Raw genomic sequence first — 22,323 nt, 5'->3', positions numbered from 1 at the left:
CTCAGGCAGTCCATGTTTGTTATTTGTCTCTGAAGCTTCTATGATCTTGTTAGGTAATTTACCATGCCTGAGCCTCTTTTCCTCAACAGTAAAATTGGGACAATAATCAATTCATAAGGCTGTTGTTAGTGTTTCCCAGCTTACTTCTTTGTTCTCTTGTTCATGTTCCATCACTTTGTTTGTAATCTCAGCTGGCTCCTGGCTTTAAATAGCTTCTAAGCTGATGACTCTTCAGTTAATATTTCTAACCCACCCTCCTTCTACTGCCCAGACCAACTGTGTCCAGCTGCCTATGTAACATCTTTACTTGAGTATCCCAGAGGCATCTCAAATCTAACATGCCTAAAACATGACTCCCCAGTTTCTAAAATCAGTTTCCTCTATAATCTAACTCATCTCAGTAAATGACAACTCTAAACTTCCTGTCGTATAGGTCAAAACCTTAGCCTCATCTTCGATTCTTCTCTTTCCCTCACACTTGACATTAGCAACTCCTGTCAGCTCTGCTTTTAAAACATATCCAGAATTTGATAACTTCTCACCAACTTCACAATTACTGCCCTGACTATTTCTTGCCTGGATCTTTTCAATAGCTTATAAATTATTTTCCTAGCTTCTGTTTTCTCCCCCTCCCTCATTGTCTGTTCTCAACACATCAGCCAGAGTGACCCTTTAAAAACAGAATTCAAAATCATATTACTGCTCTGCTCTAAATAAAATAGTTTCCCTTATTACAGTAAAACCCAAATTCTTAATGTTGCCAACAAAGCAAATTTTGGATCAAGAACTCAGTTTCTTCTTTAATCTCAGCTCCTCCTCATTTCCTTCTTGCCCACCTTGCTTCATGTATTTCTCACGATTCCTCTAACGCAATGAAAATAGTCTTGTTTCTGGGAAATAAAGAGAAAGTCCTTTACTAGTCAGCCTGTCTAGAGATTCTGGTTGGGCTGCTTGTGGTGTCCGTGGGCAGACCTGTTGCTGACATCCTTGGGCAGATAGGCCCGGTACCTGTGTCAGCAAGTGGGCAGGCCTGGTGCCTGGGTCCATAGGGCAGACCTGGTGCCTGAGTGGGCCTGTGGCCTGGGTCTGAGACCTGGGTCTGTTCAGGTGGGCCCTGATCCTGAATCTGTGGGGGTCAACCAGATGCTGGGCACCACAAGAGGGCCTTGGCTAAGCCAGTCTGGTGCTGGGGTGGATACTAGGGTCTATGGTGCAGTGGGGTACTCATTTCATTCTGCGTCCCCTACAAAGAGAGTATCTCCCTCTACACTAGGCTGCCCAGGCCTGGGGAAAGTGTGACGGGGGTAATGTGAAACTGTCTTTCCTATTGTCTTTAATGAATCTTTTCTTACTTTTGGGTTCTCACCCTGGAATCCTTGGTGCCTGTGAAGATATTTTCTCACCCAGTTATCACCTAGATCACTTGGTGCTTGTGAAGAGATTTTCGTTCATGGATAGTTGTTCGAATTGATGTTTCTGTGAGGGGCAAGCATTGGAAATTCCCGTGCTGCCATCTCCCTGATGTCACTTTTTCATGTTCTTCTAACATTGCTGTTCACATTTCTGAGCAAACTTTTCAGTCTTTAAAGAGTAAAACTCTAAAGGCAGATTATAGTTGGATGTAGTTGATATTCTGGGTAAAAAGTTTTTACTTTGTGCTATTTTATATCTCACTCATAGATGTCTGTTTAAAAGCTGGTGGAGTAAAGACATTGTCAGCTGAAAAGGATTTCTCAAAACTTCTGAAAAAGGTTGGAGTAAATGCTAACATTTAGTGCATTATGTGCATTTACACTAGGCAGTAATTTCATGGCTTGACAATACTCACTCTCTGAGAGTCCCTGGTGCTGAATAATGGATTAATGCTGCACTAACCCAACCCATCCTTTGACTGTGGCATGTGGAAGTCCCCCTTCTCTTGGCTCAGTGTTGACTGTGCAGCTCCTGAGTGATGGATGTATACTGACCATGAAGATGAAAAGCAAAAGACAAAAGGCTGCCATTGTGAACAGGGCTTTTCCTTTCTCCCTTTGGTTCATTCACTGTGGAGGTTCTCATAGGAATGTAAGCTCCTGCTTTCCCTGCCTAATGTCATTTACTTGTATGCCCTTTGCTCCACTGAATTTTCAATCTAAATTCTGACTAGGTAGTCCAAGATGAACAACCTCAGACTTACTGAAAGGTAAGATCTAGAATTAATCATGGTCTTGGTCCATTTGAGAAGGTACAGGAATTTGAACTTCAGGACATATGACAGCTTCAAATTATGGTATTGGCAAAGAGAAGTCTGAATATAGGTGTGCTCACTTTAAGCTCTTGACAAAGAAGAAATCTTAGTAAAGCCACTTTTTCTTGAAGAATTACTAGATTCTCTCTTTAGCCCTTTCTTTCTGAATAAGGGTGCAAGCTGGGTAGGACTTTCAAGGAATAAAGTCTTAATCCTCATGTCCTTTTTAAGTTAACACAATTCTTTCCAGGACTATGTAGACAAATTTTCACTTAATGACTAAAATCAAAGTAACCATCTTAACTGCCTCTGAGAGAAAAGGTTTTCCTCAGGTAATGGGTGTTGTCATTTGAAAATGCTTCTGTATGTGTTCTTCCTCCTCAATACAATGGCTTCTTTGACTATAGACTTTTAGTTTAAGACCCTTTGGAAAGAAAATAGAATGGTGCGTTATGATATAGAGAAAGTGTCTGTCAGACAGGAATGGGAAAAAAAAATAAAGGCCTTTCCACTTTCTGAGGAGAGGGATAGGTGGATGATGTGATAGAAAAATCAGATGTTAATAATTTCTCTTTTTTAATGTTTAGTTAGTTTTGAGAGAGAGAGAGTGAGAGCAGGAGCAGGGGAGGGGCAGAGAGAGAAAGAGAAAGAGAGAGAGAGAGAGAGAGAGAGAGAGAGAACCCCAAGCAGACCCTGCACCATGACCACAGAGCCACAGAGCCCAACATGCAGCTCAAACTCAGAAACTGAGAGATCATAACCTGAACCGAAATCAAGAGTTGGACGCATAGCTGAGTGAGCCACCCAGGCACTCCCAGATGTTAGTCATTTTTGTGTATGTGCCTCTCCTGTCTCACCCAACTCATCCTTGAAAGGTGGGGACAAAGTATATAAACACAAAATGTAGACTTTGTGGAAGAAATGGAAATAAGAAGAGCTTGTGCTCCATTTCCTCTGAGTTTCTGTGAGCAAACTACCTAACAGAATCACCAACATTAGCAGTGGTGTTTCCATAAGTGCTGGGCTGAAAAAAATGATGGTATGATATGTTTATGAAGAGAGAAGTCTGCTACCAGAAGTTTCCTTAGCTCCCATATAGATAAGATGCAGAATGTCCTTGTATAATCAGAGGAGATGACGCAGAGATAGCTAAGCGTAGAGATCCAGAAGGCCTGCTTTGGGCAGGGGCCAAATGGAAAATATAGCTGAAATTTTAGACAGTCTGAACAATGAATGGAAGCCAGGATGGGCCAAGTCATCAGAGTGGGCATGGAGATTTACCAATCATGCTGAGAAAATAGCCAAGATTCCCCATCCATGAATTTCAGTAACATATACCAGAGGGATATATATATAATCATAAGGGTCAAGGAACATTTTTAATGAGTCCAACAAGGTTCTAGAAGAAAGAAAAAGAGACAACTCTCTGATTTAGGAATCCTTATTCCCTCTGCTATTAGGACATTTAAGCTTTTGTGATATTATTTATATCCAGAGGCAATGTTGGCTAGGAGAAAGAAAGATGGAAGAAGCCTTGAAAGATTTTGCAAGTACCACAGAGGTTAGGTTAGTCAGGTCATTTAACGTACACATGACTGAGTTGCTTAACTTGATAAGCTTAAGTTTTCCAACTGCCCAGTAAAATGGGGGCCTTGAGAGCAAACCGAAGTCAGTCATAAAAAATAAAGAACCCATATTTTTCATGTAGCTGAATTTATAATGAGATAATTATTATATAATGATTAATTATAGATAATTATTATGCCCCTATAATGCAATTAAATTGCAAGGTTGTAATACATGGCATGTGACAGGGTGCCTCTCCTTGAAGATCCTTCTCCATCAAATTTCATTTATCACTGGGTCTTGATATGTGTGCTTTGATTATGTGGTTTGGAGAAACAGTCCTAATTCTGAGGTTCTTAACTTTATTTTAAAAAACGTTTTTAATGTTTTTTTTCTTTTTTTTTGAGAGAGAGAGGATGCACGTGCATATACATAGGGAGGGGCAAAGAGAGAGGGAGAGAGACAGTCCTAAGCAGGCTCCAAGCTGTTGGCACAGAGCCCGGCAAGGGGCTTGATCTCACAAACTATGAGATCATGACCTGAGCCAAAATCAAGAATCACATGCTTAACTGACCCAGCCACCCAGGCACCCCAAACAGTCTTAATTTTATCTTTAAGGCTCAGTTTTACAAATATTTGCAGGTGTAAAATTTATAAATTTTAGTGTCTGAAACACATATCAGGGCTGAAATGGGAGAGAGTCAGTGATTACTGGTAGGAACAACTCTGAATAGGAAACCATGCAGGGCAAAGATAATGAACTGTAAATATGTTATGTGTTCTAGTGGACGGTTCTGTGTCTGGATACCAGTTTTGTTGCTCCAAAATGGTAGAAGCTTCTTTACCTGCACCAGCTCTCTTGCTATGTAACTGGCAAGGCTAATGGTACATCAAAATACTAGAAATTTAAGCCCTCCCGAAATATGATAGAGACAATGTGTTCTCATGGTATTGGATCAGGAAATGGACAGTAGTTTCCTGGTTATCCTCTCTCCCAATTTATTACTGTTCCCTGTTTGTGATGTTTTTAACTAAGAGTATAGCCACATATTTAACATTGTGCAATCTTTGTGGAATTCAAGGCAAATTCCTGATATCACCCATTGCAGCAATAGAGCTCGGATTTAACAAATATTTATTGAACCTATTTGTGTTGGTTCTATATCAGGTATAATGGATACAAATATAAATAAGCCATGGCCCCTGTCTTCAAGGATATCACATTATAGTGGAATCTCAGTTTGGGATGTATTCTATAAGGTTAGTGAAAATAATAATAATAATAATCACTACTTAACATCTACTTTTCAGGCAAGGCTGTGTGTTTTACATGTACTGCCATCAATTCTTTGAATAATAGTGCAATAAAATGCAATTTATTTGTATTTTAATTGAATAACTTCCCCCAATTAACTCAGATACATATATAAAACACAGAGCCAGAAATTGAACCTAAGGGTGTCTGACTTTCCATTGTAACAACTTATCTAGCAATTGAATATACCTTGGCAAAAGAAAATATAATTCATAATAGGCTCACAGATGCCAAGAAAAATCTGCCAAAGAAACCACACTGGTGTGGCAAAGAACAGAGCAAGAATTGTACAATTCCTCAAGACCAAAGAGGGGGGAGTTGAAGCTACCTTTCCTGTTTACCCACAGGGAAAGCACCATTTACTGAAAAGGTAAATTAGGAGTTGAAGGACATTATCAGTGGCTGAAAAGCATTGTTCCTAAGCTCATTCCCCTTCAGAACATCACAGTTTCTTTCTCCTTCCTCTTAGGTCTCTGAGTCCAATAGTGTCAATCTCCCAATATTAGCCATTTTGAAATAAAGTGGTATCTTAATTTAGAATGTGAACATGAGTTTAGAGAGAACCAGTAGATATTTTTATTAAGTAAAGAAAGATAAGTTTTTAAATGTTTATTATACTTTTACTTTATACTTTAAAATTAGAATATAGGGATATATTTTTTTTGATAGTCAAATGCATCCTTTTGTGTATCCAGTAGATGTCAGCATTGGGCTGTTTCTGGCTGTTTAATCTGTCTCCATATTATTTTGAAAGGACCATAAATATTCAGTATGAAATATACTGAGATGTAAAATAGCAGGTGCAGCAAATCTGTGGTGAGGATACATTTAATGGGTGAAGGATTCAATATTCCATCTACCGAGCAAACAACTGTATATAAAAACCCCATCTGTAGCTTTTTTATCCATGTCCATTTTTAAAAATCAATTTATTTCAAAATACCAGTATACTATTTTGTAGAAGATAGCTTTATACAATTAAGTGACAAAATGGATTAAAGTCATTGACATAAATGTAAATATTTGAGTAATTTTAGGTTGCATCTGCTTAAAATCAGAAAGGGACACTGAAGGGTTTTTAAAAATCTCATTAGGATATAATTTCAGACATAAAGTTTTTGGCAAAGTGGTTTTTTTGAATTACCCTATTTTTCTTCTCAATATTAAGATTCTAGCTCCTTTGGAACACTTCTGGTAATATGCACCCCAATAAAGCCAAATGGATGGTTGATCAACATTAAGTGGAAGATAATGTGTATAATTCATGCTTCCAACAGATTCTAAAGTTGACACAAGTATTTGAGATTCTTGGCATATAGAACACAAGTTTCCTAGGAAATTGCTCAGTTCTGTGGCTGAGCTAAGTAGATTAGGCCTGGTATCAAACAGAAATGGATTAAGAAGTCAAGACATCCTTGTTTCTTTAGGAATAGAGTCTTACTCATCCAGCCTTTGTCAATTCATTATCTGTAAATATATAGTACCTGAGGGAAGAAACGTGGAAAAAGCCAGAGATAGCCTTTAGCATACTCCTTCATGAAGAAATTGATGACCAAAGAAGTTTTACTTGAGATATAAGAGGTAGTGTGTGAACAGGAGTCTTAATTCAATGTTCTAGCTCATTTTTACAACAAAAACAACAAATCTATCTATCTATCTATCATCTATCTATCTATCTATCTATCTATCTATCTATTATCTATCTATCTATCTATCTATCTATCTATCTATTATCTATCTATCTATCTATCTACCTATCTATCATCTATCTATCTATCTATCTATCTATCATCTATCATATATCCATCTAGAGAACATGGACAAAATTCTGTAGTAGACCCCAAGTAAGATTGAAAATTATCCTTATTCCCAAGGATTTTGGAAGATCACTGAAGAATCAGAAACATTAATATAATATCAAAATGCATTCTAACAAAATTAATGATAGAAATATGCTCAGGTACATATAAGGGCCACTTAGCTTAGTGAGGGAAGGTCTTCATGATTTGTTAACAGTGAGCTTGAAAATTCTTCCAGGAGATGTGTTACCAAATTAGGAACAGAAAGCATCATTATTTGATGGGGCAGCACATGGGGTCTGAAGACAGCTTCACTGACCTGCTGCATTGTAGTGTTTGGGTTTCTCCCCACTAGTTGAGGATCAGTCTAGTCCAATATTTCTCAAGTGCTTATAAATGTCTGTTTTAGAGTCATCTCAGAGCTTAAAATTCAGAAGAGTAGATGGCCTAAAGAACAGAAAAACAAAAATAAAAATAACAGCAAATTTGGGGCAAAACCAGATGAAGGAATCACTGATCTAGCTTATACTAAGCCACCTGCATTGGTTCATCTTGACATCAACAGCGTGAAATTTGTCACTATAATGAATATAGTCTTTGGTCCTGTGAGAAAACCAAATTATATGGTTCATATAGAAATCAAAACCATAACTGTGGCTTCACTTATATTCTGTTCTTACCCACAAAACTCTTAGGTCACTATATGTGATGACTACATAAAGTGAGTAAGTGGTTTGAGGCCTTTGCTAGTATGTCTATCTAGTCATAGCAGTATGTTAACATGACATTCAAAGCACAACCTACTTTAAAATAATTTAGATGAGTTTCAATGGTCAACAACAGACTGTTATCTGGAGATGATGGTTTAGCAAATCTTTTTATTAATGATGGGAAAGAACACCTCTTTTATGAGCACTATATAATATTTCCACACCTCTTTTATGAGCACTATATAATATTTCCAACCACTTTTTCTCATCTCTTTGGGACACTGCAGGGAAACACATTAGGTCATAACTCAGTACTGGAGGAAAATTCTGATGATGAACCTAGCTTGTTCAACATACTTTGACATTAATCTGTCATATGCAATCACTATGTGTGATATTGAAGACCATATTTCAGTTTTGTGTACCAGAACACAAAACCCTATCATACACTTAATACAAATCACTGGAGAGATAGTCCTCTCCAGAGAGCAAGTGGAACAGTAGGAGTATGGACAGATTCCAGGAAATAACAATTACCCAGTTTCTCAATTCATAGACTACTTGGTGTCATGATCAGTGACAAAAATCATTATGGATTCCCTAGATTTCTTTGAGCCAGAATTATTCACACTCTTGGAAAGAAAATGTGCTTTAATATTACAGTAGCTTTTCATTTGGGTTAAGTAACAAACATTCTAAATAATACCTTTGGTGTATATTCAATACTCCCTGTTTCTGTTTGTAGAGGAAAAAAGGGGATTGGGAGTAGGGCATGGGGACATAGTTATGAGAGTGCATTTCTTCAGAGACTGGGCATAGCAGTTCTTACTCTCTGATGGTGTAATGGTGTTTAGAAACAAAAGTCAAGTTTGCATATGAATTCACTCATCTTACATAGATTTATTCTCTTCCCAGATTTAATTCATAGGTTTTAAACATTGAAAGCATAAGTTTTCTTAATAAAATCTTCATTTATCTCTTTCTAAAATGGATTATTTTAGCCTATTCATCAACCTTGGTTCATTATTCTTGATACTTTGACTTGTTTTATCAATCAGTTGCCATTTGCCTACACTCCTTTCTGCCACGTGAGTAGGGCATTTTCTTAATGGTTGGAGACTCAAGAAATGAGGCAGAATATTTGAGAGGGAGTATTTTTTTCCCCCATGAGTATCCTAGAAATCTCATCTTTTTTTACTTGAGGCCATGTATTTTGGTTTTAATGACTAGACTTTGATCATTACACCAAATACTATCTCACTGATGGATATTGATTATGAAGTTGATTAAAATGATTGGCTCTAATGGACCATAATCCCAGGAGGAGAATGCAAATTTCGGGTTCAACTGACTTTTTGCTAGTCAGAGAAACAAATATTCTGGTGCCATGCTGCTGCTGTATAATGTCCAGGGCCAGTCTATTTATTTTTACCAGTGTAGCAAACAAGTTTCAAAGAGTTTTAGTTTTAGTGTACTTTTGCTAGTATTAACTGAGAAAGGTGTGTGTGTGTGTGTGTGTGTGTGTGTGTGTGTGTGTGTGTGTTATTGGTTCTTTTGTTTGAATTTTATTTGAATTTTATTCATCACAAAATGAGAGTGATCTGCATACCTTTTAATTCAGGGCTAGCTCTTTTTACTTGATTTTCCCTGCAGACTGCCTGTCAGTGCTTCAAAAACACCAACAACTGATAGGTTTCTATACAGCTGCCTGGGCAGCTGGGGTAATGAAATGTGAATGTGCTTTCACAATATCTGAAGACTTCTGCTTGGCATTATAAGCAGAAAGAAAGAACTGCGTTTTAAGAAGATGTTGGCATATTCTTCAAATGTTGTTCTGAAAATGATGAAACTTAAAATAATTTATCATTCTAGGGCTGTTTTAGCTTTATTGTTCTAACAACAAGATATCCTCCCATTAAAATCCTTTGTGTGTGTGTCTCTCTCTCTTTAGGGCTCATTATAGCAGAAGTCAGGAGATCTGGCTCTCAAAGACGGCACAGTAATAAGCACCAAAGGGTTGTTCTCAAAGAAATGAGATCCAGTCCTGCATGGGTGAAACATTAGAGAAAAGAAAAAAGGCCTTTTCAGTGTTTTCTATGCACATAATCATATGATTTACCATGATTTAGAAATAATTTTCTGTAATTTTAATGAGACAGGTTATGTCTCGACTGAGTGTGAATATTGCAGATTATTTTTTTTGCATCATATTAATCTAACCATGAAATAATTCTTTTCTAGAAAAAAGGATTTAGGGTCTACATAAAATCAATGTGGTCAGACTTTAGTGTTTTTATTATTTTCTTGAAATACACAGAGCAGATGATTTTATTTCATTTTTTAAAATGAAAATGAACAATTGCTGGTCACCCACAGACAATCCATGATTAATAATGTTTAGAGGTACAAACTCAACAGGCTGACTCTGTCTCAGCCTAAGGCATCCCTGTGTGTGGACTGCTCTCAGACCCCAGCCAGGGAACAAGCTAGAGGCCCAAATGTCACTGCTGGAAAAATACAATGTATTCCAGAGTCAGTCATTCGGGGTCCTGAGGCTGCCAAGAACACTCCACGTCATTTGGCATAGAAAATGTTTCAGCACAGAGGAGGGGTAAGGGAAAAGCATGCCTACCCCATCAGGAACAAAAGGAAGTAGCTCTTATAAAATATAATATGCAGATTTTAGAGACTCTAAATTGGGTGTCCAGCTAATGAAATATTTGTTAAGAACCATAAAGACAGGCAGCAAATACTGTTTCACTTCAATTCGCTACAATCTTTTGAAGTGAACATGTACACATCTTAAAATCTTAAACTTCCACTGGAAAATTTGCCTTAAAATACAACTCAAGGGGAAACATGGTCAAAAGCACTGTTGAGAAATACACTTCTTAATCTTTTTCCTTTACAATAAAAACACACAGTCTCTCAGACAACATTTAACAGCATTATAGGAGAGTATTATATTTCGGCTTGCCCTAAAATGTAATATATTTCCTCTGTGTTTCTGCCTCAACGTTTAGTCTCAAGCTTTGTTCCAGGAAGGTATCTTTGAAAATACCTGTCATTCTGAGAGTGAAATTTTATGCAATCATGGATTTGTCCTATTTAGAAATAACAGAAACTATTTTCTTTATTTAATATAGAGTTTTACTAATTTATCTATTTGGTTTATGTGAGTATATGCACAATATTTGAAGGTCTGCAGCCCCAACGAAAGTTGTAAGTATTAACTGAAAATAATTTAGTTCATACAGGTAAATTCTATCAACAGTTATTCAAACTCAATACCCAGGGATAAACTTTGGGGGTACAGAGTCAGCATAGATAGCAATGCTCTTGCTGAAAGGTCCAAGTATCTCCCTAAGCACAGACATATAGCTAAGGAAGCTCCAGAATTTTCTTTTTAAAAAATAATGAAAAAACAAATCTTCAAGTGTCATTAACAGTGCTATATTAGTGTCAGGTGTACAGTATAAGGATTCAACAATTTTATACATTTCTCAGTGCTCATCAAGATATGGGTACTCTTAATCTCTCTTGTGTATTTCACTGATCTCCCCCCACTCACTTCCCCTCTGGTAATCACCAGTTAGTTATCTGTATTTAAGGTCTATTTTTTGTTTGTCTCCTTTTTTCTTTGTCTGTTTTTTGGTTGGTTTTGTTTCTTAAATTCCACATAGTACGTCAATCCTATAGTATTTATTTTTCTCTGATTGATTTATTTCACTTAACATTATACCTACTAGCTCCATCCATGTTGTTGCAAATAGCAAGATTTCATTCCTTTCTTATGGCTGAATAATATTCCATTGCATATATATACCACCTCTTCTTTATCCATTCATCTATAGATGGACACTTGGGTTGCTTTCATATCTTGACTATTGTAAATAATGCTGCAGTAAACATAGGGATGCATATATCTTTTTGAATTAGTGTTTTTGTTTTCTTTGGGTAAATACCCAGTAATGGAATTACTGGATCATATGGTTATTCTGTTTTTATTTTTTGAAAACCCTTCATACTGTTTTCCACAATGACTGTACCAATTTACATTCCTACCAACTGTGCATAAGGGTTCCTTTTTCTCCATCTCCTCACCAACACTTGTAATTTCTTATGTTTTTTATTTTAGTCATTCTGACAGGTATAAAGTAATATTTCATTGTGGTTTTAATTTTCATTTTCCTGATGATGAGTGGTGTTCAGCATCTTTTCATGTGTCTGTTAGTCATCTGTATGTCTTCTTTGGAAAAGTGTCTATTCAAGTTCTCTGCTTATTTTTTAATTGGATTGTTTGGTTTTGGTTTTGAGTTGTAGAAGTGCTTTATATATTTTGGATATTGTCTCCTTATCAGGCATGTCATTTGCAATTTCTTCTCCCATTCAGTAGGTGGCCTTTATTTTTCTTCTTATGAGTAAATAGTATTAGGTATCAAACTATAATTGGCTCATTTGGTTCAGATCGAATTTTGTACCAAACAGTTTCACATATACCTATTTTTCTAGGCATGGAGGTTGGGAATGTTACAAAGATTATATAAAATCAGGGTCTTGTTCTCAAAGAACTGATGGTTGGAGGTGTGTAGGAGTAAGATCCATATAAGAAACACATTTCAGACTGTATTCACTGGAATAGAGCCTAGCTCAAGCTGCCTATATAAGATGGCATGAGATGTGTCTTCAGAAATTGGACATTCTTCACCCATACTCATTTGATTATTTTTAGAGTCTGATGCTGAGGGCAAGGATTTTGGGTGTCATGGTTTGAGTTCCTTCAGAAGTAGACCCTGAAGATTCAAGGGCAATTAGTTTCTCAGGAGGGTTTCCGGGAAACACATAGAGAAGAGTGGGAAAGAAGGACAAGGAATGAAAGACAGCCAATAAATGGCTTCATTCATTAAGCAAGTTACTCCTCTGAGCAACACTACCTTAATCTAGTTGGGCATCTCTGGGAGACACTGAAATGGGCACTTCAGAGTTAGGTCTTCCTTGTATTCTCTTGTCAGTCATTGGTTACAGGATGTTTCTAGGGGTCATTAATATCCACACACTTCTGGCCTGCTGCATACATGTAAAGAACAGGCCTTAGTAGACAGAGAAAGCCCTCAGGTATTTGCAGAGCTGCTGACAGTGGTGTTTGGAAGGTGTAAAGAGAAATGGGGAATGTAGAGAGCATATGGGAGGACACTAATAGCATCTGCTACAAGAGGTCAGAGATATAAGGTTCAAAGATCTTGAACCCATCTTACTGAGGCAGTAGAATGAAATAATATTTTAGACTGAGGTTAACACAGAATATAAGGCAAATGTTACAGAAAGCAGTATTTCCTTTGGAAATACATTAGGACGATGTCATTTTGTATACTGGCATACAGTTTCTTAATAGATCCAACTCCCAGGTTTATGTTAAGCATTGGAAAGAGCTGTCTCTGCACTTGAGCAGATGAAGTGGTTGGCTTGCATTTGGGGGGCAATGTTGTATGAAAAAATGCTGTCTTTAAACATTGGAATCACATTCATTCTTTGAGAAGCACATGAGACCTAAGACTGAGAAAAGAACGTAACTCCTGTTTTCACAATTAATTTAGGGCATGTGCTCCTTGAGTGGAATTGTAAGTGTAATTACCTGCACTGTTTAACTTCTCTCTCTCTTTCTCTGTTGGGACTGAAGTTAAGTAAGTGCAACTTAAATATGCATAATATGTGACTCTATTTATATGTAAAGACCAAATGTAATGGAGTCATAAATGGTTCCACTCTTTGGGCATATTTGGGAGGTGTGATGTGCTTGAGACATGGAATGGATTACAACCACCTTTCCTAGCAATCAGTTAAAGCTCTTTTAATGATTGACATGATAAATTCAGAAACTAAGCAGACATAAAGAATTAGCTATCAAAAGGTAAACTGCAGACTCTGCTTTTCAAGATAAAGCACCAGGGATAAGAATGTAAACAATGCTGTTTTACAATAAAATGTGGAAGAAAGCACAGGTCTTAATTCACTTCTTGCTTTCTTGAACAGGGATTAGAGAAAAACAAATCAAGAGTTGAGGGGCAGGAACAGAGAAAATGAGGAGAGAAAGACAATGTAAAAATCCTACTCCACATGATTACATCTCATTGGCCCTGTTATCTGGAAATATATTCTAAATGGTGGTTTTCTAGGAGGTATACTTTTTCTCTCCCAACTTCCTACTAACTGCCCCTGTTCTTAACTCTGGATTTTTTTTCTGTCAAACCTCTTTTATCTGAGCCTCTAGCTGGATGAGAGGAGTAGAACTAAGACACTGAGATATTGGAATGTATACCCCATAGAGCCTGAAAAGTTCATTATGCTACTGCCGTGTCCCCAGTTCCTAGCTTAATGCCTGACACATAGCATGTGATCAATACACAACTATGTATGCAGAGAATAAATGGTGGATATATTAAGGTGATTTCTTTCCTGATATCTAGCCAAACTCCCCGATTTCCAAGTTCTAAGAGTCCCATGGGAAAGATCTTGAAACCCATCCATAGGAAATGGGTTTCAGAGATATTTAATGTGGTAGAATGACAGGGGGAGGGGAAGCTTAATGAAAGCTCATGGCAGGCTCATGGAAAGAAAGGTTTGTATGAGTTAAGATGAATGTGCTACGATGGTAAAGTCAGCAACAGTGCTGAGAGAGGGAAGGAGCAGTGGTTCTGCACAGTATGAGACAATAATCAAGGCATTTCTGATTCCCCAGACATACTTCAGGGCCTCTTTTCTCTACCACCTTTTCTATATACTATATTTTCTATATACTATATTTTCACTTTAACATGAATTAAATGGTATTGTCATTATTTTTTGTAGGTCTATCTCTCTTCTCTTAGGCTCCAAAATAAGTGCTCTAGATCCTAGGCTCAAGTGAGAGAGGTAACCAGACCCTTGAATTGCTTTCTACATTTGTGCATAAATGCTGTCCATGAACCAGCTATGGCAGTCCTTTCTCACACAGCTTCTGTTTTCTCATGTGCTGTGCATTTGCACCTGTTACCTCTGTTTGAGATGTCTTAGATCTGCTAGTCTGCTTGGCCAACTCCTATTCATTGCTAAACCTCAGAAGACACGCTGCCCTCTATGAAGCCTCTGATTAGGGCACTGTCTTCTGGTGTTTGCACTGTATAGAAAGCACTTGCTGCATTGTGTTGTAACACCATGTTTGTGCCTGTTTGCTCTCTGGGCTATTAATAGGGGCTCTTTTCAGCTCTGCCTCAGCAGTCTCCATCATTTCTGCAGATTCTGTCATGATACCAAGGCTTACTGAGAAAGAATTGTCTAGAAAGTGCTTGACCAATCAGTTATTTGTGCCTCTAAATAGTATGCACAAAGGAGGAAATGCTTTCAGTACTCCAGAGCTTTGGCCCTGGATTTAGAATAAAGTGTACCTGTGGACTCAAAACTTGTCTTCATTCTCTGCTCAGAAACCCCTTCTCCTGCCAACTTCAGCCCATCCCCTTATCTCTGGACATGATTTCCATGATAATTATCTTTTTTCCTTTTCTTCTAGCTCATCAGTGAGGGTAGGCAGAGGATAGAATATGGCCCATGGGCATCTGGTGAAGCCAGGATAATTAGTTTGTTCTCAGAGATCCATGGTGGTTCTCATGTCTCTTACTCCGTAGCTGTTAAGTCTCTAAGGACAGGCACTGGGGCATTTTATCTTTATATCCCTAGCTCCTAGGGATTTATTAGCTGAATAAGTGGAGAAGACCACATAGCTGCTTAGAGATTTTCTTCCCACCCTGAACCTCTAGAATTTGAATGTGAACCACCTCATGTTGCAAGATGATAAACTTTAGCATCAGTGTTCAGTTTCTGACCTAGCTAACATCTGGAAGTTAGGAAACATTAATTTTATCCCTTTCCAGCCAAGATTTGGATTTATAGCCAGAAAAGAAGTGCTTTAGTTCCTTGAAGCATTTACCTCATCTCTAAAATAAGAACTATGACTTCCTATTACTGAAATAAGAACTATGACTTCCTATGGAGGGATTTACTGACCTTAACCAAATGGTTATCTAGAATTAGCCACGTATAATACTTTGCATTCCTAGGATGTTTTATTCTTTTTTGAAACATGATCAGCCACCATATGTTATTTGATCTTTTAGCAACACAATGAGGAAAGTGAGGCAGCTATTATAAACTCAAGTGGTAGGTTTAAAAAAAAAAAAGACCCAGGGAAGCCTTGTGACTTTGCATAATCTTATACCTAGTTAATGACAGAGCCACCTCATTTTTAATATATAGACAGAACATTCAGAATGTTTCTTCAGCTCTTAACGTATTCCAGGGTCTGTTCTATGTTTGATACATGTATTAATTTATCACATCTTTATGACAACCCTCAGAAGTAGGATAGTAGGCTGAAATTTTGTCCTGATTCTTAACTCCTTCCTGTCTGCTTCCTTACATCTTTGCCACGGCCTCATTGTGGGAGAAACCTATTCCTCCACTCCTTAGCTTGGCCATGTAACCTCCTTTTCCCACGTACATATAGACCACTGTGCTGGCCCCAAATATAGGCATTACAAAGCCTTATGTGTTTCTACCAGGCGCCCCAGTAATTCTCAAAGGACATTTTAATTATTCAGGAATTCTGATTTGAAAAGGGAAACACAAAAGGCTGTGTGGTATAAAAAAAAAAAAATCTGAGAAGAAACATTCCCAGGTTCAAATCTCAACTCTGCCACAAAGCTAGCTGTGTAGCTTTGTGTAAGTTATCTGATGACCCTGAATTTTAGTTTCCTCAGAAAAATAATAGTAGTGAGTGTTCCTCACTTAATTAACCCCATTCATTGAGCACCTCTTCTATACTGGATACTGTTCTAGGGACTCACATTATTGAAATAAGTAATACTCAAATAGCTACAGTCTAGAATCAAAAACAGCGTTTATGCAGCAAGACAAAGGAGATTGTAACTATATGGCACAGGACAGATAAGGGGTCCTAACCTTGTGGATTAGTCAGGGTGCTCCAGAGAAACAAAACTAATAGGATATATGTTACCCTATTTATTATAAGACTTATTATAATGAATATTATAATATTTATATATTATATTGATATTGATTATATTAATATTGTATATAATATTTATGATAACTATTATAAGATTTATTATTATACAGAATTGATTTATCTGATTGTGGGGGCTGAGAAGTTCAAGACCTGTAGCCAGTAAGCCAGAGGCTGCAAAAGAACTGACAGGATAGTTCTACTCTGAGTTTAAAGGCCTAAGAAGCAGGAGAGCCAACAGTGTAAGTTGTAGTCTGAGTCTGAGTCTGAAGGCAGGATAAGACAGATGTCCCAGCTCAGCTCAAAAACAGGCAGTGAATGAATCCTCCCTCATTCAACCTTTTCATTCTATTCATGCCTTCACCAGATTGGATGGGGCCCACCCACATTTGAGAGGGCGAAATGCTTAATCGGTCTCGAGATACACCTGTTAATCTTACTCAGAAATACCCTGACAGACGCACTCAATATAATGTTTAATAAAAAATCTAGGCATCCCTTGGCGCAGTCAAGTTGACACATAAAATTTACCATTATATGCTGATTTTGAAGGTGGTCAAGGAAGACTTCCCAGAGGAGGTCACACTTAATATGTGTAAAGCATTAGCGTAACATACATTAGACGTTCATTAAATTCTAGTTTTCCTTTTCTCTCTTTCAAAGGTCATAAAAACAAATATTACTTTCTGGGCCTACCAAGAACTTATCAGGCCATGAACACGAGGTATTTATTTTTTCCTTATGTGCTGAACTAAAGAAATTCTGAGTCTCTTGCTGATGATGAGGGTCATAGGCACGGTTTGTTTGTAATTGCACAACATAATTCTACCCCCCAATAGAATGCTTTCTGATGGTGTTTTAAAATCTCCAATTGCTTTTTACTTATGAGGTGAATTTACAGTGAGTTATGTTACAAGGTAATTTAACCTGACAAGACAACCATACTAAACATTCACAGACACAGTTTTGTTTCTCCCTTGAGAAGAAGCTGTTAGAATGGAGTGGTAATCGCTGTAACATTATCAGCATGGGGGAGATTGATCACACCTAGGAAAGTGACCTCATGGAGTTTCTTTGCAAAAGGCACACCTTTCCTGTTGATTGATTACACATCAGGGTGACCATTCCTGGATGGGAAAACCCGGTGTGGTCCTTACCTTCTGCTGGCACATGCACTTTTTTTTTTGTTAGGGTTCATGAAAGATTGATGTGCAACAGCTGTGATGTAGGGTCCCAAATATTCTTGCCATGGAAATCCAGCTAGTCTTCAAAAGAGAGAGAGAAAAGGATGTATTATCCACGTATATAAATACAATAAGCTCAATTCTAAATGGTGATTAAATTTGAATAAATCCACTGAGGGCAGTCCTCTTTAGAACCATATAGAAGGGAATTGAGAGGTAGTCACAGAAGAAATGGCCACTGCCCTCTACATCCTGTACCTGACATGCCTCAGTGTTTCTGGTGCATCGATAATTTTCACTTCTTAATTTTTATTCCAGATCATTACTCTTTCACTTTCAGACAAAATCGGTTCATTGAGGCTCACTCCATCCTTTACCCCAAATTGTCAGTGTCATCACCTAACATTTACTTCCCTTTGTTCCTTGAAAAAAATCAACATGGGATTTATAGTCTTTCTCTACACCTTCCTGAGTAACTTGAATATACACAAAGATAGTATATCCGCTTCAGGCTCTCTCAACTTCAGGGAACTTTACCTTTATTTCCTTACTCTAACGCATGGCAGCACCTGCTATCATTCACTGCCTCAATTCTGAAATATTAATTTAAAACACTCTGATCTCTGACCACATCTTTCTATCTCTTCCTGTCTTTGTCTCTTCCTCTGTTGTTATTAGATTTGTCCAAGTTCCTAGGACTGCTAATCCCTTGATCCTTTTACTTTTCCTCTGTCAGCTCCCTCCCATGGTCACTTCTGTCCCTAGCTTAAATCCTATTGTCTATTACTTCAAACATTTTGGCGGGGGGGGGGGGGGGGGTTGGGGCCAGGAGGAGGGAAGAGGGCTGTGATCTCAAATCCCTTGTCCTGTTTTCTTATGTCTCAGCCATCTGGAAAATCTTCAACTATATAGATCAGTCTATTTTGTTTTTGCCCCTTCTCCTTATTCAAAATGCTGAGCATTAATAAGAAAAAATATTCTTCACAAAATTTTGAAAGTTAATGCCATTAATTGCTATTAATACCAATTAATTTCATGATCTTCAAACTCAAAAGGATCGATACCACCTAAAATTTCCTTTATGGATCCCTTTTCACTTTTTCTTCCATTCTGAGCACCAACTTTTCTAAATGTTTCTACTCTCTTCAAACATCCATAGTTCCTGTCTCTTCCTTTCAGCAGATAACTCTGCCTCTGACTTCATTAAAAAAAAAAAAGGGGGACTCATTAGATTGAAACAACTTCAAAGTTCTGCCACCTCACCAACAGACTTACTTCAGTCAACTAGTTCTTCCTTGTTCTTGTATCTTTTGATGAAAGTAGAAAAGAAAATCCTGTTTTAAAGCCAGTCCTCCACAATACCATACCTCTTCCTTCTCATCATTGTTTTCTTACTCAATATATCCAATTTCTTATAATAGAAATTTCATTCTCTGATTTGTCATTCTTCCTCATTTTCCATGTTAGACAATCACTATGACCTGTCAAAACTGCCTTCTAAATATTTCTCAAATTCATCTCTTTTCTTCATCCTACCGCCACTGGGTTGTTCCAATAGTCTTTTTATAACCAGCCATTTGGCCTCCAGTTGTACCTCAATCCAATCTGTTCTTTGTATCTCAGCCAGAGTGAGTTTTCCAAATGCCAACATGACTTCCCAGTTTAAAATCTTTTCGTGCTCCACATTGCCTTTAAAATAAAGCTCAGAGTCTGTAAAACAGCTTGCAAGTTTTCCATGATCTTGTAAGCTTACCTCTCTTGCTTTACTTCTCACCAATGCCTTCCATCTCATCTTGAAAACTAAGGTGTGAGTCAACTGAATTTCCACAAATTTGCCATACCTGGTCTTACCTCAAAATCCTTGCACTTGCTATAGCTTTCAACTTTTAAAAACCCATTCTTTGCTCCATTCCAGGTTTTAATTTAGTTGCTCCTCTATGAACTCTTAACTTGACCTTCCCTTCAAAACCCAGTCAAATATCCCTTTTATAGTTTTCCATTGCATCTTGGATTTCCACCATTTTAATTCTTACCACTCTCTACTGCCATCATTTGTTTCTGTGCTCCACCACACTAGACAATGAGCTTGTGAGGGATAAGAGTTGTCTTTTTCACTGGGTTATCCTTAGAAGACTTGGTGCAAAGTAGAGGCTCAATAAATCCTTGTTGACGTAAGACATTTCACTAGCAAGTACAATTGCTATGGTATTTCTCTTTACTGATTGTAGAGAGGCATAGATGGTTGCAACCACCAGTCAGCAGATAATTAACTTGAAGAAATAAAGAAGAAATATGGACAACTCATTTACCATAACATGGAAGATAATCAGGAAATATAATCATAGTGAATTTTGAGTTCATCTTCATTTGAATATAATCTTTATTTTCAGGAGTTTTTATAGCTTCTGATATTCTGTGACATTCATCTTGTACATTTATCTTTGTGATTAATGGAATCATTCTTTACATGGTTGTTTTTTGGTTTTCATTTTTTTTTTCTTTTGGAGGGGGTGGGTAAGGGAAGACAATGTCTTGTTTCTGAAATCATTTTATGCCAGAAAGATCTTCAAACATAATGATAACCTGTAGTATTTTGTTTTTGTGCCAGGTGGTTAGGCTTCATTCAACAGTGGTATTTTATTAGAAATGTACTATCACGGATAATTTCCAGGAGGGCATCTGATATGGATTATTATATGGAAAAGAAATTTTCAAATACTCATTTCTGTACTTAAACTCTTGGATGAAGTAGTAAGAGTATAGTTGGTCTAATAGGACCATTTAAAATTCTGTGCTGCAAATAGTGTTGCTAAAGAGAACTTTTAGGTCTCTTATAATTCAGGGTTGTACTCACTAACTACTAGTTTTAGTCAGGTTTCAGGGAGGGTGTTTGACAATTGAGTAATAATGAGGTTTAGTGTACATTTTATGTAACCTTCTATCAGGTAGGCCAACTAAAATGTTACATCTGAAAAAGCACATATTCTGATTTCTGCCTAGGGATATACATTAACTTACATTTGGACATGTTTTTTCTTTATACCCTTCAATTAATGACATCTTCCAAATTTACTCTCTTGGACTGGTTAGCTTTCCTCCTGAAGGCCCAATGATAATAAACCCCAAACCATGGATGTGATCCCATAAAAGACAATTGGTATTCACTGAACAGGACATGGAAGATAAGCCTTGTCCATGTCCACACTTTGGCTAGCCCTTTTTAAGTTGTGGAAAAAAGACAAAAAAACAAAAGTGATCAATGATAGATTTTTTTCACCCCGGGGCATTTTTTTTTCCTTCTGGAAAAACAAAAAAATGAAGCAAAGCAGCCTGACCAAGGGGGAATAGTTACTATTACTGAAACCCTTTCTTAGTTTTCTTAGACTCCCAAGGTAAGGTAAAGAAAAAATGGACCAGTCTGGCTCATAGAATCCCAGAGAACTTCATAGTGTACATGATGACACGAGGATCATAAAAACAAGCAACAGAAAATAAATTAAACCCAATTTGAAGGCACACATTTTTTCCATAAGATATTTAAATGATTTACTTAAACAGAAAAGAATGCAAAATTAAACAATGATAACTAAGTATAAAGTACAAGTAGGACAGTTATGGGAGTACTTAGGGACAGAGAAAGAGACAGGAGGAGGAACATGATATGTTTTCTATATAGCACAGATTCTTATTATTGGAATTCAATTATTATTGGAATTCAATTAAATTCAATTTAATCCATGCATTAAATCATGACAGTCGAAGAACTATAAATTACAAAGTCTAATTACTTGGTAGGTTTTAGATCTGACCTTCAATTTTGGCCCTATATTATTCTTCTTGGGCTGTCATAATATACATGCGTATATACATATGTATGTATACACACACACACATATACATATCTCAGGCAACATGCCTTAAACAACAGAAATTTAGTTTCACATAGTTCTGAAGGCTGGAAAGCCCACAATCAAGTTTCTGGAAGGGTTTAATTTCTGGTGAGAGCTTTTTTCTGGCTTGCAGATGGCAGCTTTTGTCCTTACATGGACTTTTCTTTGAAGAGAGAGAGAGAGAGAGAGAGAGAGATCTGTCTCTTTTCCTATAGCTCCACCAGTCCTATTGGGTTAGAGTTTCACTTTTATGACCTCATTTAACCTTAATTACCTCCTTAAGTCACTGTCTCCAAATACAGTCATATTGGGGATAGGGCTCCAACGTATGAATTTTGGGAAGACAGACTTTAGCTCAAAGTTTGCCCTAATAAAGACTAGGAGATATTATTAGAATTTAGGAATAAATGTACAGCCTGTTGCAATAACAGGACAATGAATGAAGAGGGTTGAGTTTATATAAACCTACTGATTTTGTTATGGAGCAGTTGAAAGTAGAATCCCAAATCCAACTAAACTAAATTTTATTCAATTTTATTTTTTTTTTATTTTATTTTATTTTTACAAATAGTTTATT

This window comes from Hyaena hyaena, unplaced genomic scaffold (assembly GCF_003009895.1).
Source record: "Hyaena hyaena isolate Hyena2069 unplaced genomic scaffold, ASM300989v1 scaffold_680, whole genome shotgun sequence".
Lineage (NCBI taxonomy): Eukaryota > Metazoa > Chordata > Mammalia > Carnivora > Hyaenidae > Hyaena > Hyaena hyaena.
The sequence above is the reverse complement of the archived record's forward strand: the minus strand, read 5'-3'. Positions refer to the sequence as shown.